This window comes from Silene latifolia, chromosome Y (genome assembly GCF_048544455.1).
Source record: "Silene latifolia isolate original U9 population chromosome Y, ASM4854445v1, whole genome shotgun sequence".
Taxonomy (NCBI): domain Eukaryota; kingdom Viridiplantae; phylum Streptophyta; class Magnoliopsida; order Caryophyllales; family Caryophyllaceae; genus Silene; species Silene latifolia.
The window spans coordinates 355260375-355273880 of record NC_133538.1 but is presented as its reverse complement, the minus strand read 5'-3'; positions in this window follow the sequence as shown (position 1 = coordinate 355273880).

The window sequence follows — 13506 nt, the reverse complement described above, 5'->3', positions numbered from 1 at the left end:
GTTATCATCTGTAGCAATCTTTTCTATCACTACTTCCTTTTCCTCCACGTAATCTCGGATTAGATGAGCTTTCCGTTGTACATGTCTAGATTTGTTACTAGACTTAGGCTCCTTAGCTTGGAAGATGGCACCTCTATTGTCGCAATAGATGGTGATCGGGTCATTCGAACTAGGCACTACGGATAGTCCTTGTAAGAATTGACGCATCCATATCGCTTCCTTGGCGGCTTCGGATGCGGCATAGTACTCGGACTCGGTCGTAGAATCTGCTTTGTAACACTTTGTTTGGAACTCTTCCAGTGACTGCAGCGCCATTAAGAGTAAAAATGAATCCAGATCGAGATTTCGAGTCATCTCGATCCGTTTGGAAGCTAGCATCTCACAGAACCGGTTGCGCATAGCTTTTGTTCGCCTCCATAAGTCAAAGCCCAATCTTTAGTCCTCCGTAGGTACTTAAGAATGTTCTTGACAGCCATCCAATATGATTCACCTGGATGCTGCTGGAATCGACTTGTCATACTCAATGCATATGCCACGTCCGGACGTGTGCATATCATGGCATACATGATTGATCCTATAGCCGAGGCATAAGGAATCCGTGTCATGCCCTCTTTCTCTTCCGGTGTCTCTGGTGCCTGAGACTTGCTCAAATGCACCCTGGAGCCATAGGAAGAAACCCTTCTTGGAGTTAGTCATGCTTTGAATCTCTCTAGGACTTTGTCTATGTAAGACTCCCGATCGAGAGATAACATCCGTCGTGATCTATCTCGATAGATACGGATGCCCGGAATTCTTTGTGCCTCTCCCAGATCTTTCATCTGGAAATGGTTTTTCAACCATACTTTCACCGAAGTTAAGAGAGGTATGTCATTCCCAATCAGGAGTATGTCATCGACATACAATATTAGGAAGACAATCTTGCTCCCACTCGACTTGATATAAAGACATGGTTCCTCGACCGATCGAGTAAATCCATTTTCTTTAATTACTTGGTCGAAGCGATGATTCCAACTCCGAGATGCTTGCTTAAGTCCATAAATGGAACGCTTAAGCTTGCACACTTTCTTAGGATTTTGTGGATCGATGAAACCTTTGGGTTGTACCATGTACAACTCTTCCTCCAAAAAACCGTTTAAGAAGGCGATTTTCACATCCATCTGCCAAATTTCATAGTCATGAAAAGCGGCAATCGCTAAGATAATCCGAATGGAACGCAAAGATGACTACGGGTGCAAAAATTTCATCGTAGTGCAGACACGGCACTTGGGTGAAACCTTTAGCAACTAGTCGTGCTTTATAGATATCTTGTTGACCTTCCACAGAATGCTTTATCTTGTAAAGCCATTTGCATTGAAGGGGACGAACCTTAGCAGGTAAGTCAACAAGATCCCATACGTTGTTCTCATACATAGAGTCCATCTCGGATTGCATGGCCTCAAGCCATAGCTTTGAGTCGGAACTAGTCATGGCACCTTTATAGGTTGCGGGTTCACTACTCGTTAAGAGTAGAACGTCATCTATGTCATGTTCCTCGACCATACCAATGTATCTGTCTGGAGGAATAGAGACTCTTCCCGACCTCCTAGGTTCCTCATGAATATTAACCGCAGCCGGGATTGAAGGAATTGGTTCCTCCAATGGTTGCTCGGTATTTGGTTCTGGAATCTCCGACAGGTCGAAGGTTCTATCACTCTTTGCATTCTCGAGAAATTCCTTCTCCAAGAATGTCGCACTAGCCGCAACAAAAACACGTTGTTCGGTTGGCGAATAGAAGTAATGACCAAGTGTTCCTTTAGGATAACCTATAAAGTATGTCTTGACCGATCGCGGGCCGAGCTTATCCTCGTGTCTCCACTTGACATAAGCCTCGCAGCCCCAAACCCGTATAAAGGACAAGTTAGGGACCGTTCCCTTCCATAGTTCATATGGAGTCTTGTCAACAGCTTTAGACGGACTTGGTTGAGTATTAGAGCAAATGACAAGAGCATAACCCCACAATGAGGCAACACGGTGTGACTCATCATGGATCGAACCATATCAAGTAGTGTTCGATTTCTCCGTTCGGACACACCATTCAACCGAGGTGTTCCAGTGGAGTTAACGTAGGGCAATCCCACAAATTCTTAAGGTGTTGATCAAACTCGTGAGAAAGATACTCGCCACCACGGTCTAAGCGCATGTTTTAATCTTTCTCGCCGAGAGGTTCTCAGACCCGATTCTCGTATTCCTTGAATTTCTCAAAGGATTCACTTTTGTGCTTCATTAAGTAGACATAGCCATATCTACTTAAATCATCCGTGAAAGTGATGAAATACCTATAGCCTTCTCGTGCGGTGATTGACATAGGCCCACATACATCCATATGTATGAGTCCTAATAGGTCGCCAGCGCATTTCAACACCTTTGAAGGAAATTCGAGTCATCTTACCGATGAGACATGATTCACACGTGCCAAATGATTGAAAATCAAAGGCCGAGATAGCTCCATTCTTGATGAGCCGTTTAACGCGTTTCTCATTAATGTGTCCCATACGGCAGTGCCATAGATACGTTTGATCTTTGTCACCTACCTTTAACTTTTTATTCATTACGTGTAATATTTCTGGTGTCGATCTAAAACATAAATTCCGTTCATGGAGACCGCCTTGCCATAAATCATATCGTGTAATGAGAAAATGCAAGTATTATTCTCTATTACAAATGAAAATCCAAGTTTGTCAAGTGCAGAAACTGAAATAATGTTTTTGGAAAGACTTGGTACATAATAGCAGTTATATAAAAATAACTCAAATCCGCTAGGAAGCTGGATCACATATGTTCCCCTCGAGACGGCAACCACTCGTGCTCCATTCCCGACACGCAGTCCACCTCACCCTTTACGAGGGGTTCGATGTTTGAGCCCCCGCACATAATTACACAGATGAGAACCACAACAAGTATCAAGTACCCAAGTTCCGTAACTTGCGTGGTTAATCTCAATCATATGAATAAAAGTAGAAGAGGATGAAGACATACCAACAGGTTTAACACGACCTGCCTTTAAGTCCTCATGATAAAAAGGACATGTACGCCTCCAATGCCCAGTCTTGTGGCAATGATGGCATTCCATGTTTTCATTCTTGCTCTTTGTCGCGCCTGATGAGGTGCTCGACTCACCAGGCCCACTCTTACCTGAACCCGACTTCTTGAACTTCGGTTTACCTCTCTTGTTAGGTTTGCCGAGCTTTGCCCTTACCCTTGCCCTTGTTTGTCACGACGAGAACATCTTGTTTCATGCTCCCACTGAACTTCATGTCCTTCTCGGTCCGTACGAGAAGGAGTGCAGATTCATGGGGACTTTTCTTCAAATCATTCATATAGTAATTGGCTCTAAAGAGCGCAAAACCATCGTGGAGTGAATGAAGCATGCGGTCTATCACAATGTTCTCGCTGATTTTACAATCAAGCGCCTCCAGTCTCTCGACATTCTCAATCATGCTGAGAATGTGTGGGCTAACCGGTTGGCCCTTCTGGAGTCTCGCATCAAAGAAGCGAGTGGTATGCTCATAGGTCACGATTCTCGGTGCTTTCGAGAATTCCTTAGTGAGCGTGGTGAAAATCTTGTTTGCACCTTGGGCTATGAAGCGTTTCTGCAAATTGGATTCCATTGCAAAAATGAGTACGTTTTTAATCGCACCCACTTCCATGACGAAGTCGCTATACGTGGAGACCTCGTTAACTCGAGCCGTGGGGCCTGGGGCTGGCGGGAGGGGCTCGATCGGATACTTGAGCTTCCCGTCGGCGCAGTGGCGCATTCCGTAATGCCGCCTCCCATTCCGCGAAGTTTGATCCATCATTCTTCAGCCTAGTGGACTGATTCATCTGATTCATGAAGATCCGAAGCCAGGACTCACGGTCCAATGTGGCACTTGGCATTGGGTCATCGAGGATGCCAACCATTATGTTATTAGCAGTTTAAAAACGTGATCTACGCTGAAAAAGAAAGAAAAACAAAAACGAAATAAGCAACTCATCGAGGTGATTTAAGTCTATTAAAATTCATTTTAATCGTGTAGACTCATTGCACTTGCATAATTGATCTCCCTCAAGAATAATACAAGTGATCCCAAGACTCAATTTCTGTAAATTGATAAGCCAACTGTTTAGCTAGTTCTTCCGTAAAAACTCTTGGTCGATAGATTTCCGTAAATCCTATCTATAGTCCACCATAATCACAGGATCGCATTTGAGTGACCATAGTGTTGAGATAAAATAGGTCAATCGGTTCCAACTTACCCGACGTAGAAGGGGTCATATTATGCCTACCGACGAAGAAGGGATTCATTGGAGTTTGACCTATAAAGACTATTCTCAATTTTGGTTTATACGAGGAAGATCCCATCAACTTAGTTTAAATTCATTTTAAGTGAACGAATAACTAGCAACTGCGTGAATGAATTAATTTAGATGATGGCTTAAATCGTGTGACATATGAATGTCATAGAAAACTAACGCGTGACCTCTATATGAGTCAGTTTTCATGCAATTATTAGGTGGTTTGGTTTTAGGCGGAATATGATGCAATCTATCGTTACGATAAAATAAATAAAAGAATGCAAAACGTAAATAAAAATTCCTAGTGTGGCCTATCCTAGTAAAAGAACATAATACAACTTTGGAATCCACCGCTGGACCCGAGAAGCTTGTCTTGATGTTCCATCTTTTTCATGCAGCGGGAGTGAGCATCCGGTCTCCATCTTTGGTCTTCTCAAAAATTACAATTAAAATTTACAAAAATAAACCTATTTACATTCTAAATAAAACTGTAATTACAAGGGAAAATTAAAAATGGAGATACGAGATCTCAAAATACAACCAAGACCGTGTTCCATCATTACGGTAACACGTTCTACTAAGGCCACACTAAGTTACAACCGTTTGTAAAAAGAATAAATACGTAATAAAAAGCATTCAAGGCATTCAACAATAACGATAAAAAAAAAAAGCATCAACTAAATTAAATTTATTCGTGACATAATTCCGTAATTATGTTAAATTTATCCAAATCACCTTTTAACAATTAAAATTATGTGACAAAACCGCTTCATCAACTTAATTTTAATTCATGATAATCCTTTATTTTAAATCGTTTTAAAATAATTCAATGGTACGTGACTGAACCGTTTCACTATCAAGCGAATGCATAAAATCCGTATTATGCACATGTTAAGGCCAAAAAAAAATTAAAACTCAATTTTTTTTTTCTTCACGTCAGGCGTGAACAGTACCCAAATTTTTTTTTTTATTTTGATAGCTAATGCCGAGAGCTCAAAAGGCAAAAAAAAATTTCCAACGGTACAGAAAAACAAAAAACGAGAGCCTCAACATCCAAAAACGAGATCGATTTGTTAAAACCAATCGCAATTTAATCTAATCCGTATAGAACAAAAAAACTACAATTGACATGATCTCAACATATTGTTATCATTATCGTTTATAATAACAATACGCAAAGAACAAATCGAATACAAAACATCGTCTGATTGGCACGGTTTATAAAAACAACAACAAAAAGACATGGCACGAAATGCAAAGAAAACAGCCGTGTAAAAAAAAACAGGACACGGTTTTCAAAAAAAACTTTCAGCAGTGCATTGCAAATTTCACCGTGTTGGTTTTATGCAACAAAAATGCAATTGATAGATCCTTAACATATTGCAATGAATATCGATTACAAAAACAATATGCAAAGATCAAATCGAAAACAAGAAAAAACAACAACCATCACCGTGTAAACTTGACACGGTTCCCAAGACAGAAAAAAAAAACGCAACATAAAAAAAATTTCTGCCGAGAGCAAAAACAGGCTGCCGCACGAAATTTTCAAGCAAAAAATTATTGATTCAAATTCGTTTGATGAAAATCACATAGAAAAATTTACGTGGCCTCGCTCTGATACCACTTGTGGGGTAATATCCGTATAAAACACTTAAATTATAGGACTATAACGCAAATTTAATACGTGATTTATTGTCATAAACGAAAAACAATGAAAAACGATAAAGCACAAGAATTAACCTTCGGTCCTAGTGCAATTCGGCAATGAGAGATCAAAGTAGATCTCCTCCTAATTGTTGCACCCAAGATCGTCTGAGAATATGCCCTTGTGCTAGAAATGTGTTCTCTAATTGCCTTGCAATATTGAGAGAACTTGATGTGAGTTTTCTTTAGATGTGAGATCTGAATTTTGAGAGGAAAAATGTCTCTCAAAACCCTAATTCTTTTTGCAAATGACAATTAGGTTAACAAGGAGGAGAGGCTCTCCTTTTTGTTCTTCTAATTCGGCCAAACCGAAACCACATGGGGAAGTGGGCTTCCACTTCCTCTTAATTTTAACTCGTGGTCCGGTTCGTAAATTGCTAAAATGTATATGACGCGGTTTTGTTATAAATCGTCATCGGTTATCGGTTATTAAAGCATCAACTAATAACACGGATTAGTTGAATTATTAATACATGTCCGACAAAGACAATATCGTATAATTAATTTATCCAATATCCATTAATCAAAGATAAATCGCTTATATTTAATTTACGAATTAACCGCTTAATTCGTCTTAGCCATTTTTATTTAATCCGTATTAAATAATTATCTCAACATCGCGTTTGACTAATTACTAGTCAATAACTCCGACTAATCAAGTCAAATTTGGCATCAACATGACTGTATTTTCATACCGTCACATCTCTCAAACGTATCCTATAGGTGTGACTTTTAGGGACCAGTTGATCACCGCCATCTGTATGACAATAACGTCAAACTTATCTAGCAAGCCAACCGTTATTGATAAACGTGGACCAACTGATAATAATACAAAAGTATACCCTTTGATCCTTTTAGAAATTTAAATGTTATTGCACTACTTGTAGAGGACACCAGCCCCAACATTCTCATCTTTTTCTTTAGTGCTGTTTTGATATGTCCTACAGGTCCTACCTAGACAGTTCTAGGTAAAAGATCGTCAAAGGGAAGACTTGAGTACCTTTGATCTTTCACCTATGTTCTATCCTATGGCGCAGCAGGTGGTTTACTGTGAGAGATGTGGTGCTGCTGGGCACAATGCCACTGTTTGTTTGACAGGGAACGATGAAGTTTGCGCGTTTAAGCAGCGTAGACAAGCCAGTCAACCTTTTGCAATTGTGCCACCACATCCGCTTTATCAATGGGGCTATCAAAAGCCTCCGTTCATTTGGCCACCACAACAACAAGCTCCTCCTCCTGATAGACAGAAAGAAGAGGTTGCGGAACTGAAATCTTTGATCAAGACACTTGCAATTAAAATGCAAAAGTATGATAGATATACGTACGCTCAAATCGATGAGCTTGAGTCTCAAATAGCTCAGTTAGACGCTGAGACGACCATTAGGCACGCAGAGAGTGGTCTTACCTATGAAGGAGCCGAGTTGCCTATCGACGCTGATGATTTGTATGACTTGGAATGCGATTATCTATCTGAAAGTGAAGCAAGCTACGAAGATTTCTGCGCTGCACTAGAACAATCACACGATCGAGCTAGTAACAGTGTTCGATCGAGTGAAATATATAAGGAAGTGTTTGATCGAACATAAAATTTCACTCGATTGAACAGCAACTATACGGAAGATCTCGATCGAGCATGTTCTTGTGTTCGATCGAGTAAAAATCAAGAGGAAAGGTCTCGATCGGGTTCTGTCTTTACTCGATCGACTACTTTGGCCATAGAGAGAATTTATTTGTTACTTGGGTCCGTTTTGGATAAAAATTTTGATGAAGACAATGGTTACGGTGAATCTCCCCTTTTCAAAGCCGAGCTGGACGCGCTAGAGGTTGCGATATATGGGACATAACCCACAGAGGAGGGTAACGAGAAGACAGCCGAGTCAGTGATTGCTCCTAGCACGGAAGAGGTAATATATTCTTTTGTCAATGATTCCGACATTGAGAGCGACCAACCTGAGGTAGTTAACGATAATTTCATTATTGTTAGTATTAATAGTACGCTATCTCATTTGACTCGTGTTTTTTCTTTTGATGCTCTACCCCCTTCCAGATGGACAAATAATTTAACAATTTTTCACCATACTTGTCATCAGAAATTCGTTAATCTAAAACGCTGCCTTAGCTTATTTTTAAATGCTCCCAAGCTCTCAAATTTTCCACTAACGAATAATTTGAGCTTTTATATTCTGCCTGTAGCTGGAGGGCATGATTACTTTGTGGATAAATTTGGTCGCTGTCATAGGAAATTCGTTAGGCTCAAATGGTTACATGTTTTAATTTCCTATTTTATTTTTATATTATGGACATTCTTGTGTAGCACATGCGCAGTTATTTGATCGATTGTTGCGCGCCTTGAGCTGTTTTGACTGGGCTCAATTGGATTTGCTACTGAAAGAAAAGAAGGTCGAGCTGGGACCTGTCTGAAACTAGCGCTACCCGGGAGGCAACCCGGAGTTTTTTATTTTTACTTGTATTTTCAAACATTTTAGCTTTGTGTGTAATAATTGGTTTTTTAAACCATAAACTGGAACAGTTAAGCTAGTTAAGCTTGTTTTGTTAGTTTTGCGGACAGTTTATTGCATCTTGTAGGAATCTATTATGGATGGCTCGATCGCGTACTTTATATACTCGATCGAATCCTTTTGTTGATGATTTCACTCGATTAAGCAAAGCTTCTTCTCGATCGAGTGCCTGCAAAAGAGGATCTTTCGATCGAGAGCCCTACTTCCTCGATTGACAGCTTATGCAATCTAATGTACTCGATCGAGTACTAAATCTTCTCGATCGAGTACCATCGCGTGAATTTGGCTGATTTACTTCCTGTGACGCTGCTACGGAGCTGTTAGCGACCTCCCATGTTCATAGTCGGTTTGGGGAGGTCCCTCCTTTACGTTGTCTAGTGAGTTTTCCGCATCTCCAATCTCTCTCCTTTTTAGTTTGCATTTCCTTTTCTTAATTTTGAGTACAGCGAGGGCATTGTACGGTTTGTTTTGGGGAGGTTATGCATCCATATCTGTGTCTGCATGTTGTTTTTATTGCATTTCTGTTATCACGTTTAATTTCTGTATGCATTGTTGTTTATTTTAAAAAAATAATTCAAAATCTCATAAAATTTAAAAATTTGAAATCATCAAAAAAATTTCACGTTTATTTTTGCATATAGGTTGAGTCAGAACGGTAGTTTTCGATGATGAAATTGCACTGCAATTTTCTTTTTGCTTAAGCCTTGCATAAACTAATATCCTTTTAGTATTGTCCTTTTGCATAATCTACGAGTTAATTGTTGGAATATGTGTCCTCCGACAATAATGCGATCACAACTGTCGATCATGATGATCACATGTTTAAATCTCAATTTAAGAATACATGTGGGATGTAATATTTTACAGTCAACTGGTCCACACATATCGGTAATGATTGGCTGACTAGAGTTTGACATTATCGTAGTGTGCGACGGTGGTGATCAGTTGATCCCCTTATGTCATACCTATAGGGAAATACTCTTAATTGATTATTTAATTAATCGCATGCCGATACGAGTTAATTAAATTGCTTAAAATTGACGGATGATTTGTGAGTAAGACTAACGTGTCTTATTATAATTCGATTAAATTAGATACGGTCTAAGTAATCGAATTGTTTTATTACTTAGATAAAATTATTGTTTACGAAACAATTGAAATTGAAATTAAATGAATAATTTATTATAAATACAAGACGTTGTAATTGATAATTTGATAAACCGTTTTGGCACAAGTAATTACGAATTACGAGTCGATTTTGTATATGACATATTTTATGAGTATTTTGATTTTTAATATGTTAAAAATACATTACAATTTCACATATCAAGTAACATGTCACTTATGTCACAATTGACAAATGACAAAATAAAATGGACCTCCCATTTTATATATATGTGCCGAAAATTGGAGGGGATTATGGTTGAAATTATGTTAATTGTTTTAAATGAGAAAAACACAATGATTAAACCTTACTTGTAGCCATGCAAACCTAGTTGATCTTAAGAAGAACACAAGCTCATGCATTGGCCCCTTTATCCCCCCTCCCCACCGGTTTTCTAGAGGAAAATATTAAGGGTTTTTCCTCTCAATTATTCATCATCTTTCTATAATATATTTTCTAGTGTAAGAAATTATTATTCTCTCTACATCTTATGAAACATTTTTAGAGAAATAAAAACCTCACAAAAGCTCCTCTCTTGACCGAAATATTCAGGAGAAAATATAATTTATTTTGTGTCAAATTTTAAGTAAGACTTATATTATTACTAGTTCATAATTATATAAGTTATTAAGGGATTTCCTTGGGTATATGCTTTTGGGAGAGGTTCTATTTTGAACCTTGTTCATCCATTATAAGGAAGCTCAAGAACTAACAAGAAGGAGATCTTGTTGGTGCCCTAATATCCGAAACATATAAGTAAGATTGACGATTTCTTCTCTTATCTTGTTTTAGTTTGCATGCATAAGATCTTGCATTTATTTTATGACTAAATAAATTAATTCATATATGAATATGTAAACTTAAAAGATTAATGAATCTAACAAGTGGTATCACGAGCCTTAGGTTGTTTGCATGCAAATCGGTTTATAATTTTTCCGAGTTATAAGATTAACATACAAAACTAATTAATTTGGATTTATGAAGATAAACCTAAAAATAACTTTGCATGTTAAAAGTTTCTGGTCCTAAGTGATTTTTAGGACATTTTGGTTTATTTATGGATTTTATTGTTCATTTTATATATTATTGGCATTAAAATGTGATTTTTATGATAAAAATGTCATTTTTGGACGAAAAATAACTAAACTTCGAATTTTTCAGTGGTTTTTGGATATGTTTTCACATATATTATCTACTGATGCCCTGTAAATTTTCATGTTAAAATAAGTTAATATGAGTTATATTTCGAATATGGTCATGGAAATTTAGTATGTTGTCACATGCAATTTTACAAGATGTGTGTAAAATATTTGGCTATAATGAAATCTTTATGCATGATTTATGATTTTTTGATGAAAAATCACATAAATAGTGACTATAATTAGTAATAATGCTAAAACATACTTTATTACTAAAGGGAAAACGTCACATGTTGCATTTTATCATATATTTCTGATCTAAAAGTGAAAAGTTGATGAAAATAATTTTTCTCATATTTTTATGGTCATAATTGTTAAAACCGATAAACCGCAACATTGTTTTTCCTGATAAATTTTCGAAATTTTTAACCTAAGTTTTGAACATTATGAGTGTCATGGTATTTTTTCCAGAATGTTCATGAGTTTAAATTTCAAATTTCGAAATTATTTGAAATTTTTATAATTTAATTTGAAGTTTATAGCATAATTTTGTTTTTGGGTTCATTTATGAATAATATTAAGAAATCAAGTTTAATTATTGTCAAAATATTAGTGGAGACTAATTTTTGAGTCCTAAGATGGTTAGGGTAATTAACTTGTACATAAATATGAATTTATGTAATTATTGTGATTTTAACTAGTTATAATCACGCAAATCCATGAAAACCGATAAATATACGATATTGGCTCTTAAAAGGCGATTTAGCATAAAATCTAGCATGTTCATACATATTATAATGCTGCATTTTATTTATGCTTGTCATATTTTAATTTTATGTAATTTTTGAATTATGTAATTTTACTTAGTATGACCTTAGTTTTAAGTGGTATTACCCGAAATGTATGGGAATATCGATTCGGTTGTAATTATTGTGATCTCATATCACCGTTTTGTAATTTAATAGATTTATTTTTAATTACAAATATATAATAGGAAATTATGTAATTCATTTTGTAATTTAATTATTCCGGAGTTCCTTGAAGTCGGTACCATTCGAGAAGGCGATTCATCAAAGAAAGTGTTGCCTTGAAGTGCGTGCCAAGACCGAAGTTCAAGGGACCAAAGGAGTTGGTTTCCGAATTTGTAATAGTTTATTTGATTTACTTTTTTTTAGGAAGGCCATACTAGGATTTTATTTTTATGCTTTGCATTTTATTTATATATTGCATGCATCGCTAAATCGCCATAACTAAACATGCATTTTAAATCGAGTTTATCGACCGTGTCAATTACAATTATCATAGTTCATCGCTTTAGTTAACTTAAAACGTGATAGATAATAAATTGACATGACCTCTCGCTAAAATAAACAATTGAGACTTAGCCTTACCGAAAAGTAGAAACCATGAAAACCTATTTCGTGAGGGAGTGCGCTCGGCCACACCGGGGTACAAACCTTGTTACGTAGGGGAAATGGGTGATAAATTTCTATCCACCGAATACATGTTGATATGGGATGAATCGGCTAAACCGGGCCTAAGTTAATGTGAATTTGGATCATGGACACATTTATTCGAAATTCGGGTTGAACTCAACAAAAGTATTCTCGACCATTGCCGGATGTGTTTTGGGCTAAAGATAAATATTAATGTAATTTTATCGACCAAGAGTTCTAAAAGTAGAATGGATTAAAGAGTTAATCCACCGAGTTATATTGATAAGGGATGAATCGGCTACACCGTGCCCAAGTTAATATGAATTTGGGTCTTGGAATCATTTATCAAGTTGGGTAAAGGTCACTAGATAAATGCAATAAAACTTGTTTAAATTAAAATTTACGAGTATTATTATTGTTTTGAAAACGACAAGTGTTTTATTCCTTCTATTTTTTGTTTTGTAGACCACTTTTATTTCTCATAACAAATGGTCGCACCAAACACCAATGCCACCACTCTCACTAATGTTTCATGGCTCCGATCCTTCCTGGATCGTTGTAAACTTGAAAAGAATGGGTCAAATTTCTCCGATTGGGATGCCCAACTCAACTTAGCCGCTCAAGGTGACGACAAGCTTCGTTACCTCATTGAGGCCTCTCCACCCGAACCTAATGCTAGGTCGAGTGCCGCCACTAGGGAAGCATATGAGGCTTACTACAAAGAGTCCGCCGCTATGAAAAATGTGTTGATTTTTGCTATGCAGGTGGATCTCCAAAGGAGAGCCTTTAAAATGGGAACCGCTTATGAAATCTTTTCCAAACTTGTGACAATGTTCTCACAAGCACCGAGGATCGTCCAATATGAGGCGGCCTCGGCATTCTTTGATCTCGATTTCAAGGAGGGCCAAAAGGTTAGCCCTCACGTGCTCAAATTGTTGGAGCTAGTCGAGACATTGAAAATTCAAAAGGTTGAAATCCCCAAGGAGCTCATTATTGATAGGATTATTCACTCCTTATCCAAAGTCAAAGCATATGTACAATTCCGGGTGAATTTCAATATGCAAGACAAGGACGTGTCTCTTGAAGAGTTGCACAAGTTACTTATGCAAGCCAAAAGAGACATGGGGCTAAATGTTAACCCACCTAAGGATGTGCTTAATATAAGCACTAAGAGCAAGGGGAAGTTCAAGAAGAATGGGAAAAAGGGCAAGAGGCATGACCCCATG